Here is a 14,255-nt window from a genome sequence, read left to right as displayed (position 1 = left end):
GAGCAGCAGTAAGGGCTCTTCGGTACTGCACGGTACCGTCCTTCCAAGCTAGTCGGAAGACTTCCAGTTTGGTGTGGCGCCATTTCCCTTCCAATTTTCTGGAAGCTTGCTTCAGAGCTCGAGTATTTTCTGTGTACCAGGGAGCTAGTTTCTTATGAGACATTTTTTTAGTTTTTAGGGGTGCAACTGCATCTAGGGTATTGCGCAAGGTTAAATTGAGATCCTCAGTTAGGTGGTTAACGGATTTTTGTCCTCTGGCGTCCTTGGGTAGGCAGAGGGAGTCTGGAAGGGCATCAAGGAATCTTTGTGTTGTCTGTGAATTTATAGCACGACTTTTGATGTTCCTTGGTTGGGGTCTGAGCAGATTATTTGTTGCAATTGCAAACGTAATAAAATGGTGGTCCGATAGTCCAGGATTATGAGGAAAAACATTAAGATCCACAACATTTATTCCATGGGACAAAACTAGGTCCAGCGTATGACTGTGACAGTGAGTGGGTCCAGAGACATGTTGGACAAAACCCACTGAGTCGATGATGGCTCCAAAAGCCTTTTGGAGTGGGTCTGTGGACTTTTCCATGTGAATATTAAAGTCACCAAAGATTAGAATATTATCTGCAATGACTACAAGGTCTGATAGGAATTCAGGGAACTCAGTGAGAAACGCTGTATATGGCCCAGGAGGCCTGTAAACAGTAGCTATAAAAAGTGATTGAGTAGGCTGCATAGATTTCATGACTAGAAGCTCAAAAGACGAAAACGTCATTTTTTTTTTGTAAATTGAAATTTGCTATCGTAAATGTTAGCAACACCTCCGCCTTTGCGGGATGCACGGGGATATGGTCACTAGTGTAGCCAGGAGGTGAGGCCTCATTTAACACAGTAAATTCATCAGGCTTAAGCCATGTTTCAGTCAGGCCAATCACATCAAGATTATGATCAGTGATTAGTTCATTGACTATAATTGCCTTTGAAGTAAGGGATCTAACATTAAGTAGCCCTATTTTGAGATGTGAGGTATCATGATCTCTTTCAGTAATGACAGGAATGGAGGTGGTCTTTATCCTAGTGAGATTGCTAAGGCGAACACCGCCATGTTTAGTTTTGCCCAACCTAGGTCGAGGCACAGACACGGTCTCAATGGTGATAGCTGAGCTGACTACACTGACTATGCTAGTGGCAGACTCCACTATGCTGGCAGGCTGGCTAATAGCCTGCTGCCTGGCCTGCACCCTATTTCATTGTGGAGCTAGAGGAGTTAGAGCCCTGTCTATGTTGGCAGATAAGATGAGAGCACCCCTCCAGCTAGGATGGAGTCCGTCACTCCTCAGCAGGTCAGGCTTGGTCCTGTTTGTGGGTGAGTCCCAGAAAGAGGGCCAATTATCTACAAATTCTATCTTTTGGGAGGGGCAGAAAACAGTTTTCAACCAGCGATTGAGTTGTGAGACTCTGCTGTAGAGCTCATCACTCCCCCTAACTGGGAGGGGGCCAGAGACAATTACTCGATGCCGACACATCTTTCTAGCTGATATGCACGCAGAAGCTATGTTGCGCTTGGTGATCTCTGACTGTTTCATCCTAACATCGTTGGTGCCGACGTGGATAACAATATCTCTATACTCTCTACACTCGCCAGTTTTAGCTTTAGCCAGCACCATCTTCAGATTAGCCTTAACGTCGGTAGCCCTGCCCCCGGGTAAACAGTGTATGATCGCTGGATGATTCGCTAGATGGTGTTGGTCCTAGATGGTGTTGGTCCTATGTTATGATATGTTCTGGTCCTATGATATGTTCTGGTACTATGATATGTTCTGGTCCTATGATATGTTCTGGTCCTATGACATGTTCTGGTACTATGATATGTTCTGGTCTGGTACTATGATATGTTCTGGTACTATGATATGTTCTGGTACTATGATATGTTCTGGTCCTATGACATGTTCTGGTACTATGATATGTTCTGGTACTATGATATGTTCTGGTACTATGATATGTTCTGGTACTATGATATGTTCTGGTCCTATGATATGTTCTGGTACTATGATATGTTCTGGTACTATGATATGTTCTGGTCCTATGATATGTTCTGGTACTATGATATGTTCTGGTACTATGATATGTTCTGGTACTATGATATGTTCTGGTCCTATGATATGTTCTGGTCCTATGATATGTTCTGGTACTATGATATGTTCTGGTACTATGATATGTTCTGGTCCTATGATATGTTCTGGTACTATGATATGTTCTGGTCTGGTCCTATGATATGTTCTGGTACTATGATATGTTCTGGTCCTATGATATGTTCTGGTACTATGATATGTTCTGGTACTATGATATGTTCTGGTCCTATGATATGTTCTGGTACTATGATATGTTCTGGTCCTATGATATGTTCTGGTACTATGATATGTTCTGGTCCTATGATATGTTCTGGTCCTATGACATGTTCTGGTCCTATGATATGTTCTGGTACTATGATATGTTCTGGTCCTATGATATGTTCTGGTACTATGATATGTTCTGGTCCCATGATATGTTCTGGTCCTATGATATGTTCTGGTACTATGATATGTTCTGGTCCTATGATATGTTCTGGTCCTATGACATGTTCTGGTACTATGATATGTTCTGGTCTGGTACTATGATATGTTCTGGTACTATGATATGTTCTGGTCCTATGACATGTTCTGGTACTATGATATGTTCTGGTCTGGTACTATGATATGTTCTGGTACTATGATATGTTCTGGTACTATGATATGTTATGGTACTATGATATGTTCTGGTCCTATGACATGTTCTGGTACTATGATATGTTCTGGTACTATGATATGTTCTGGTCCTATGATATGTTCTGGTCCTATGACATGTTCTGGTACTATGACATGTTCTGGTCCTATGATATGTTCTGGTACTATGATATGTTCTGGTCCTATGATATGTTCTGGTACTATGATATGTTCTGGTCCCATGATATGTTCTGGTCCTATGATATGTTCTGGTCCTATGATATGTTCTGGTCCTATGACATGTTCTGGTACTATGATATGTTCTGGTCTGGTACTATGATATGTTCTGGTACTATGATATGTTCTGGTCCTATGACATGTTCTGGTACTATGATATGTTCTGGTACTATGATATGTTCTGATCTGGTACTATGATATGTTCTGGTAGTATGATATGTTCTGGTCTGGTACTATGATATGTTCTGGTAGTATGATATATTCTGGTACTATGATATGTTCTGGTCCTATGATATGTTCTGGTCCTATGACATGTTCTGGTACTATGATATGTTCTGGTCTGGTACTATGATATGTTCTGGTACTATGATATGTTCTGGTACTATGATATGTTCTGGTCCTATGACATGTTCTGGTACTATGATATGTTCTGGTACTATGATATGTTCTGGTACTATGATATGTTCTGGTACTATGATATGTTCTGGTCCTATGATATGTTCTGGTACTATGATATGTTCTGGTACTATGATATGTTCTGGTCCTATGATATGTTCTGGTACTATGATATGTTCTGGTACTATGATATGTTCTGGTACTATGATATGTTCTGGTCCTATGATATGTTCTGGTCCTATGATATGTTCTGGTACTATGATATGTTCTGGTACTATGATATGTTCTGGTCCTATGATATGTTCTGGTACTATGATATGTTCTGGTATGTTCTGGTCCTATGATATGTTCTGGTACTATGATATGTTCTGGTCCTATGATATGTTCTGGTACTATGATATGTTCTGGTCCTATGATATGTTCTGGTCCTATGACATGTTCTGGTCCTATGATATGTTCTGGTACTATGATATGTTCTGGTCCTATGATATGTTCTGGTACTATGATATGTTCTGGTCCCATGATATGTTCTGGTCCTATGATATGTTCTGGTACTATGATATGTTCTGGTCCTATGATATGTTCTGGTCCTATGACATGTTCTGGTACTATGATATGTTCTGGTCTGGTACTATGATATGTTCTGGTACTATGATATGTTCTGGTACTATGATATGTTCTGGTACTATGATATGTTCTGGTACTATGATATGTTCTGGTACTATGATATGTTCTGGTACTATGATATGTTCTGGTACTATGATATGTTCTGGTACTATGATATGTTCTGGTACTATGATATGTTCTGGTCCTATGATATGTTCTGGTCCTATGATATGTTCTGGTACTATGATATGTTCTGGTCTGGTACTATGATATGTTCTGGTACTATGATATGTTCTGGTACTATGATATGTTCTGGTCCTATGACATGTTCTGGTACTATGATATGTTCTGGTACTATGATATGTTCTGGTACTATGATATGTTCTGGTCCTATGATATGTTCTGGTACTATGATATGTTCTGGTACTATATGATATGTTCTGATATGTTCTGGTCCTATGATATGTTCTGGTACTATGATATGTTCTGGTACTATGATATGTTCTGGTACTATGATATGTTTCTGGTACTATGATATGTTCTGGTCCTATGATATGTTCTGGTACTATGATATGTTCTGGTATGTTCTGGTACTATGATATGTTCTGGTACTATGATATGTTCTGGTCTGGTCCTATGATATGTTCTGGTACTATGATATGTTCTGGTCCTATGATATGTTCTGGTACTATGATATGTTCTGGTCCTATGATATGTTCTGGTCCTATGATATGTTCTGGTACTATGATATGTTCTGGTCCTATGATATGTTCTGGTACTATGATATGTTCTGGTCCTATGATATGTTCTGGTCCTATGACATGTTCTGGTCCTATGATATGTTCTGGTACTATGATATGTTCTGGTATATGTTCTGGTCCCATGGTTCTGGTACTATGATATGTTCTGGTACTATGATATGTTCTGGTCCTATGATATGTTCTGGTCCTATGACATGTTCTGGTACTATGATATGTTCTGGTCTGGTACTATGATATGTTCTGGTACTATGATATGTTCTGGTCCTATGACATGTTCTGGTACTATGATATGTTCTGGTCTGGTACTATGATATGTTCTGGTACTATGATATGTTCTGGTACTATGATATGTTATGGTACTATGATATGTTCTGGTCCTATGACATGTTCTGGTCCTATGATATGTTCTGGTACTATGATATGTTCTGGTACTATGATATGTTCTGGTCCTATGATATGTTCTGGTCCTATGACATGTTCTGGTACTATGACATGTTCTGGTCCTATGATATGTTCTGGTACTATGATATGTTCTGGTCCTATGATATGTTCTGGTACTATGATATGTTCTGGTCCCATGATATGTTCTGGTCCTATGATATGTTCTGGTCCTATGATATGTTCTGGTCCTATGACTGGTACTATGTATGTTCTGGTCCTATGATATGTTCTGGTCTGGTACTGTTCTGGTACTATGATATGTTCTGGTACTATGATATGTTCTGGTCTATGATATGTTCTATGATATGTTCTGGTCTGGTACTATGATATGTTCTGGTCCTATGATATGTTCTGGTCTATGATATGTTCTGGTATGATATGTTCTGGTCCTATGATATGTTCTGGTCCTATGACATGTTCTGGTCCTATGGTATGTTCTGGTCTGGTACTATGATATGTTCTGGTACTATGATATGTTCTGGTCCTATATGTTCTGGTACATGTTCTGGTACTATGATATGTTCTGATAGTATGATATGTTCTGGTCTGGTACTATGATATGTTCTGGTAGTATGATATGTACTGGTACTATGATATGTTCTGGTACTATGATATGTTCTGGTACTATGATATGTTCTGGTCCTATGATATGTTCTGGTCCTATGATATGTTCTGGTACTATGATATGTTCTGGTCTGGTACTATGATATGTTCTGGTCCTATGGTATGTTCTGGTCTGGTACTATGATATGTTCTGGTAGTATGATATGTTCTGGTACTATGATATGTTCTGGTCCTATGATATGTTCTGGTCCCATGATATGTTCTGGTCCTATGATATGTTCTGGTACTATGATATGTTCTGGTACTATGATATGTTCTGGTCCTATGGTTTGTTCTGGTCCTATGGTATGTTCTGGTCTGGTACTATGGTATGTTCTGGTCCTATGGTATGTTCTGGTCTGGTACTATGATATGTTCTGGTCCTATGATATGTTCTGGTCCTATGATATGTTCTGGTACTATGATATGTTCTGGTCTGGTACTATGGTATGTTATGGTCTGGTACTATGATATGTTCTGGTCCCATGATATGTTCTGGTACTATGATATGTTCTGGTACTATGATATGTTCTGGTCCTATGATATGTTCTGGTCTGGTACTATGATATGTTCTGGTCCTATGATATGTTCTGGTACTATGATATGTTCTGGTACTATGATATGTTCTGGTACTATGATATGTTCTGGTCCTATGATATGTTCTGGTCTGGTACTATGATATGTTCTGGTCCTATGATATGTTCTGGTACTATGATATGTTCTGGTACTATGATATGTTCTGGTACTATGATATGTTCTGGTCCTATGATATGTTCTGGTACTATGATATGTTCTGGTACTATGATATGTTCTGGTCCTATGGTATGTTCTGGTCCTATGATATGTTCTGGTCTGGTACTATGGTAGGTTATGGTCTGGTACTATGATATGTTCTGGTCCCATGATATGTTCTGGTACTATGATATGTTCTGGTACTATGATATGTTCTGGTCCTATGGTTTGTTCTGGTCCTATGGTATGTTCTGGTCTGGTACTATGATATGTTCTGGTCCCATGATATGTTCTGGTCCTATGATATGTTCTGGTACTATGATATGTTCTGGTACTATGATATGTTCTGGTCCTATGGTTTGTTCTGGTCCTATGGTATGTTCTGGTCTGGTACTATGGTATGTGCTGGTCCTATGGTATGTTCTGGTCTGGTACTATGATATGTTCTGGTCCTATGATATGTTCTGGTCCTATGATATGTTCTGGTACTATGATATGTTCTGGTCTGGTACTATGGTATGTTATGGTCTGGTACTATGATATGTTCTGGTCCCATGATATGTTCTGGTACTATGATATGTTCTGGTACTATGATATGTTCTGGTCCTATGGTTTGTTCTGGTCCTATGGTATGTTCTGGTCTGGTACTATGATATGTTCTGGTCCCATGATATGTTCTGGTACTATGATATGTTCTGTTCCAATGATTCTGTTCAGACTGTATATTGATAGTTTTCTTTCTGTCTCCAGCTGGGTCGTCCCCTTCCTCCTTCACCCTGAATAAGTCTAATACTCTCAGCACAACGCTTCTCAAGTCCTACTACCCAGGTATACACACCTTTACTCTACCTTGGGTCTGCAGCATTCTGCCATACTATGGTCACTGTAGATAGCGGAGAGTACAAGTCAATGGTTGGTGAAATGATAGCTAACTTAAGTTTAGCTTTAGTCCCATTGTGTGTTTGTTGCATCAACAATGTGTTTTTGATGGATTGATATGAATCGGAAGTCTATGCATTAATTATAACAAACTTCATCTGTGTGTGAATGTACTATATTTCTAGCCTACTGTTCAACGTGTGTTTGGTCTTCTGTCTCCCTGTGTTTAGCAGTTCTTCTGTCTCCTGCTGTAAGACTGTATTGTTTTGTCTTTCTCTTCCTCCTCCTCTTCTTCCTCGTCCTCCTCTTCTTTCTCTTCCTCCTCTTCTTCCTCCTCCTCTTCTTCTTTTTCCTCCTCTTCCTCCTTCGCCTCTTCTTCCTCCTCTTCCTCCTCCTCTTCCTCCTCCTCCTCTTCTTCCTCTTCTTCCTCTTCTCCCTTTTCTTCCTCCTCCTCTTCCTCTCATCCTCCCCTTCCTCTTCCTCCTCTTCCTCTTCTTCCTCTTCCTCTCCCTTCTTCCTCCTCTTCTTACTCCTCTTCCTCCTCCTCTTCTTCTTCCTCCTCTTCCTCTGCCTCTTCCTCCTCCTCCTCTTCCTCCTCTTCCTCTGCCTCTTCCTCCTCCTCCTCTTCTTCCTCTTCCTCATCTTCTTCCTCTTCCCCCTGCTCTTCCTCCTCCTCTATCTACAATCACATGCACTTTGCTCTGGTGTTTAGCTCTCCTCTTTTCTTGCATGCTTTTATTTACTGCTATTTTCTCTCCTCTTCCTCCGACTTCCGCACTTGTTTGGGGGTTATGAACAGATCCCTTCGTGCCAACCGCTATCTTAGGTGAGACACGTCTTCTTTTACCACTATATCCATTTCCGCTGAGAGTGTATTATAGGATTCACTGTTTAACTTGCTTTGTCGTGAAGACTCTGACAAAGAAAACCTATTGCTATATACATGCAGTAAAGTATCGGGAGGGAACAGCTCTATTACTGATGATGGCTTCCTCACCTCCATACCTGCCTGCTGCTTCCTCCTCGTCCTCCTCCTAATCCTCCTCCTCCTCTTCCTCCTCCTCCTCTTCTTCCTCTTCTTCATCCTCTTCTTCCTCCTCCTCCTCCTCCTCTTCTTCCTCTTCCTCATCCTCCTCCTAATCCTCCTCCTCCTCTTCCTCCCTGGTTATCCCTGGGCTGAGGCTGGCTTCTCTCCATTCCATCCTCACTGCGTTGTGATAACCCATTCTGTGCGTTGTGATGTCACCTATGTAACATGTTTGACCTCTCATATGCATGGTCAGACATGTGGACTGGATGTGGGGCGAGTGTAGTTGGGAAGGACGGGGGAGGTGTAGTTGGGGGGGAGGGGGGAGGGGGGAGTGTAGTTGGGAAGGAGGGGGGAGGTGTAGTTGGGGAGGAGGGGGAGTGTAGTTGGGAAGGACTGGGGAGGTGTAGTTGGGGAGGAGGGGGGAGTGTAGTTGGGAAGGAGGGGGAGTGTAGTTGGGAAGGACGGGGGAGGTGTAGTTGGGGAGGAGGGGGGAGTGTAGTTGGGAAGGACTGGGGAGGTGTAGTTGGGGAGGTGGGGGGAGTGTAGCTGGGAAGGACGGGGGAGGTGTAGTTGGGGAGGAGGGGGGAGTGTAGTTGGGAAGGACTGGGGAGGTGTAGTTGGGGAGGAGAGGGGAGTGTAGTTGGGAAGGAGGGGGGAGTGTAGTTGGGAAGTACGGGAGAGTGTAGTTGTGGAAGGATGGGGGAGGTGTAGTTGGGAAGGAGGATGGAGTGTAGTTGGGAAGGACGGGGGAGGTGTAGTTGAGAAGGATGGGGGAGTGTAGTTGGGGAGGAGGGGGGAGATGTAGTTGGGAAATAGGGGGGAGTGTAGTTGGGAAGGAGGGGGAGTGTAGTTGGGAGGGAGTGGGAGTGTAGTTGAGGAGGAGGGGGTGTAGGTGGGGAGGAGGGGGGATGTGTAGTTGGGAAGGAGGGGGAGTGTAGTTGAGGAGGAGGGGGGTGTAGTTGGGGAGGAGGGGGGAGGTGTAGTTGGAGGGGAGGGGGAAGTGTAGTTTAGGAGGAGAGGGGAGTGTAGAAGGGGAGGAGGGGATGTGTAGTTGGGAAGGAGGGGAGTGTAGTTGAGGAGGGGGAGTGTAGTTGAGGAGGAGGGGGAGTGTAGTTGGAGAGGAGGGGGTGTGTGTAGTTGGGAAGGAGGGGGAGTGTAGTTGAGGAGGAGGGGGTAGTGTAGTTGGGGAGGTGTAGTTGGAGTGGAGGGGGGAGTGTAGATGGTGAGAAGGGATTGTGTAATTCAGGAGGAGAGGGGAGTTAAGGTGGGGACGAGGGGAGGTGTAGTTGCAGACAGGTGTGGCAGCCAACATCGCCATGTCCACTGTTACTACAGTTACCAGTAAAGTCACTGTGCTACAATAATATGAACAGAGAGAGAGAGAGATCAACCACTTATAAAAACAGAGAGAGATCAACCACTTATATAAACACAGAGGGAGAGATCAACCGCTTATTTAAACATAGAGAGAGATCAATCACTTATGTAAATAGAGAGAGAGAGAGGGAGATTAACCACTTGTATAAATATAGAGAGAGATCAGCCACTTATATAAACAGAGAGAGATCAACCACTTGTATAAACACAGAGAGAGATCAACCACTTATTTAAACATAGAGAGAGATCAACCACTTATATAAACAGAGAGAGAGATCAACCACTTATTTAAACATAGAGAGATCAACCACTTATTTAAACAGAGAGAGAGATCAACCACTTATATAAACAGAGAGAGATCCAACCACTTATATAAACAGAGAGAGAGATCAACCACTTATATAAACATAGAGATCAACCACTTATATAAACAGAGAGAGAGATCAACCACTTATTTAAACAGAGAGAGAGAGATCAACCACTTATATAAACATAGAGAGAGATCAACCACTTATTTAAACAGAGAGAGAGAAAGATCATCCACTTATATAAACAGAGAGATCAACCACTTATATAAACATAGAGAGAGAGAGAGATCAACGACCTATATAAACATAGAGAGAGAGAGATCAACCAGTTATATAAACAGAGAGAGAGATATCAACCACGTATATGAACATAGAGAGAGAGAGATTAATCACTTATGTAAATAGAGAGAGAGAGATCAACCACTTATATCAACATAGAGAGAGAGATCAACCACTTATTTAAACAGAGAGAGAGAAAGAGATCAACCACTTATTTAAACAGAGAGAGAGAGATCAACCACTTTTATAAACATGGCGAGAGATTAACCACTTATATAAACAGAGAGAGAGATCAACCACTTATATAAACAGAGAGAGATCATCCACTTATATAAACAGAGAGAGAGATCAACGACCTATATAAACAGAGAGAGAGAGAGATCAACCACTTATTTAAACATAGAGAGAGAGATCAACCACTTATATAAACAGAGAGAGAGATCAACCACTTATTTAAACAGAGAGAGAGATCAACCACTTATATAAACAGAGAGAGATCAACCACTTATATAAACAGAGAGAGAGATCAACCACTTTTATAAATATAGAGAGAGATCAACCACTTATTTAAACATGGAGAGAGAGATCAACTACTTATATAAACAGAAAGAGAGAGAGATCAACCACTTTTATAAATATAGAGAGAGATCAACCACTTATATAAACAGAGAGAGAGAGAGAGATCAGCCACTCATTTAAACATAGAGAGAGAGATCAACCACTTTTATAAACATGGAGAGAGATTAACCACTTATATAAACAGAGAGAGAGATCAGCCACTTATATAAACAGAGAGAGAGAGAGAGATCAACCACTTATATAAACAGAGAGAGAGAGAGAGATCAACCACTTATATAAACAGAGAGAGATCAATCACTTATATAAAGTTAGAGAGAGATCAACCACTTATATAAAGTTAGAGAGAGAGATCAACCACTTATATAAACAGAGAGAGAGAGAGATCAACCACTTATATAAAATTAAAGAGATATCAACCTTTTATATAAAGTTAGAGAGAGATCAACCACTTACATAAACATTTACATTTACATTTAAGTCATTTAGCAGACGCTCTTATCCAGAGCGACTTACAAATTGGTGCATTCACCTTATGACATCCAGTGGAACGGCCACTTTACAATAGTGCATCTAAATCTTTTAGGGGGGGGGGGTGAGAAGGATTACTTATCCTATCCTAGGTATTCCTTAAAGAGGTGGGGTTTCAGGTGTCTCTGTCCTGGCGTCGTGAGGGAGTTTGTTCCACCATTGGGGGGCCAGAGCAGCGAACAGTTTTGACTGGGCTGAGCGGGAACTGTACTTCCTCAGTGGTAGGGAGGCGAGCAGGCCAGAGGTGGATGAACGCAGTGCCCTTGTTTGGGTGTAGGGCCTGATCAGAGCCTGGAGGTACTGAGGTGCCGTTCCCCTCGCAGCTCCGTAGGCAAGCACCATGGTCTTGTAGCGGATGCGAGCTTCAACTGGAAGCCAGTGGAGAGAGCGGAGGAGCGGGGTGACGTGAGAGAACTTGGGAAGGTTGAACACCAGACGGGCTGCGGCGTTCTGGATGAGTTGTAGGGGTTAAACAGAGAGAGAGAGAGATCAACCACTTATATAAACATCGAGAGAACAACCAGTTATATAAACAGAGAGAGATATCAACCACTTATTTAAACAGAGAGAGAGAACAACCACTTATACAAACATAGCGAGAGAGAGATCAAACACTTATATAAACAGAGAGAGAGAGAGATCAAACACTTATATAAACAGAGAAAGAAAGTGAGAAAGAGATCAGCCACTTTTATAAATATAGAGAGATTAACCACTTATATAAACATAGAGAGAGAGAGAGATCAGCCACTTATATAAACAGAAAGAGAGAGAGATCAACCACTTATATAAACAGAGAGAGAGAGATCAACCACTTATATAAACAGAGAGAGAGAGATCAACCACTTACATAAACAGAGAGATCAACCACTTATATAAACAGAGAGATAGAGAGAGAGAGAGATCAACCACTTATATAAACAGAAAGAGAGAGAGATCAACCACTTATATAAACAGAGAGAGAGAGAGATCAACCACTTATATAAACCTAGAGAGAGAGATCAGCCACTTATATAAACAGAAAGAGAGAGAGATCAACCACTTATATAAACAGAGAGAGAGAGATCAACCACTTATATAAACGGAGAGAGAGAGATCAACCGCTTATATAAACAGAGAGAGAGAGAGAGATCAGCCACTTATATAAACAGAGAGAGATATCAACCACTTATTTAAACAGAGAGAGAGAACAACCACTTATACAAACATAGCGAGAGAGAGATCAAACACTTATATAAACAGAGAGAGAGAGATCAAACACTTATATAAACAGAGAAAGAAAGTGAGAAAGAGATCAGCCACTTTTATAAATATAGAGAGATTAACCACTTATATAAACATAGAGAGAGATCAGCCACTTATATAAACAGAAAGAGAGAGAGATCAACCACTTATATAAACAGAGAGAGAGAGATCAACCACTTATATAAACATCGAGAGAACAACCACGTATATAAACAGAGAGAGATATCAACCACTTATATAAACAGAGAGAGAGAACAACCACTTATACAAACAGAGAAAGAGAGAGATCAGCCACTTATATAAACATAGAGAGAGAGAGATCAGCCACTTATATGAACAGAAAGAGAGAGAGATCAACCACTTATATAAACATAGAGAGAGAGAGAGATCAACCACTTATATAAACAGAGAGAGAGAGAGATCAACCGCTTACATAAACAGAGAGATCAACCACTTATATAAACATAGAGAGAGAGAGATCAGCCACTTATATAAACATAGAGAGAGAGAGATCAGCCACTTATATGAACAGAAAGAGAGAGAGATCAACCACTTATATAAACATAGAGAGAGAGAGAGATCAACCACTTATATAAACAGAAAGAGAGAGAGATCAACCACTTATATAAACAGAGAGAGAGAGAGATCAACCACTTATATAAACAGAGAGAGAGAGAGATCAACCACTTATATAAACAGAGAGATAGAGAGAGACCAACCACCTATATAAACAGAGAGAGAGAGAGACCAACCACTTGGTCTCAGAGAGAGAGATCAACAACTTATATAAACAGAGAGAGTGAGATCAACCATTTATATAAACAGAGAGCGATCATCCAATTATATAAACAGAGAGAGAGAGAGAGATCAACCACTTATATAAACAGAGAGAGAGAGATCAACCACTTATATAAACAGAGAGAGAAAGCGAGAGATCAACCACTTACATAAACAGAGAGATCAACCACTTATATAAACAGAGAGAGAGAGAGAGAGACCAACCACTTATATAAACATAGAGAGATCAACCACTTTTATAAACAGAGAGAGAGAGAGATCAACAACTTATAAAAACAGAGAGAGATATCAACCACTTATATAAACATAGAGAGAGATCAACGACCTATATAAACAGAGAGAGATCAACCACTTATATAAACAGAGAGAGAGAGATCAAACACTTATATAAACAGAGAAAGAAAGTGAGAAAGAGATCAGCCACTTTTATAAATATAGAGAGATTAACCACTTATATAAACATAGAGAGAGAGAGAGATCAGCCACTTATATAAACAGAAAGAGAGAGAGATCAACCACTTATATAAACAGAGAGAGAGAGAGATGAACCACTTATATAAACAGAGAGAGAGAGAGATCAACCACTTACATAAACAGAGAGATCAACCACTTATATAAACAGAGATATAGAGAGACCAACCACCTATATAAACAGAGAGAGAGAGAGAGAGAGAGAGAGAGACCAACCACTTATATAAACATAGAGAGATCAACCACTTTTATA

The 14,255-nt window shown here is 40.8% G+C and overlaps 1 pseudogene; it reads left to right on the top strand.

Annotated features, from left to right (window-relative positions):
- The window catches only part of LOC127907536 (receptor-type tyrosine-protein phosphatase mu-like), an 830,490-nt pseudogene that overhangs the window by 590,601 nt on the left and 225,634 nt on the right, over positions 1-14,255 (top strand).

This window comes from Oncorhynchus keta, chromosome 15 (genome assembly GCF_023373465.1).
Source record: "Oncorhynchus keta strain PuntledgeMale-10-30-2019 chromosome 15, Oket_V2, whole genome shotgun sequence".
Classification (NCBI taxonomy): domain Eukaryota; kingdom Metazoa; phylum Chordata; class Actinopteri; order Salmoniformes; family Salmonidae; genus Oncorhynchus; species Oncorhynchus keta.
This window is presented reverse-complemented; position numbering and strand designations above follow the sequence as displayed.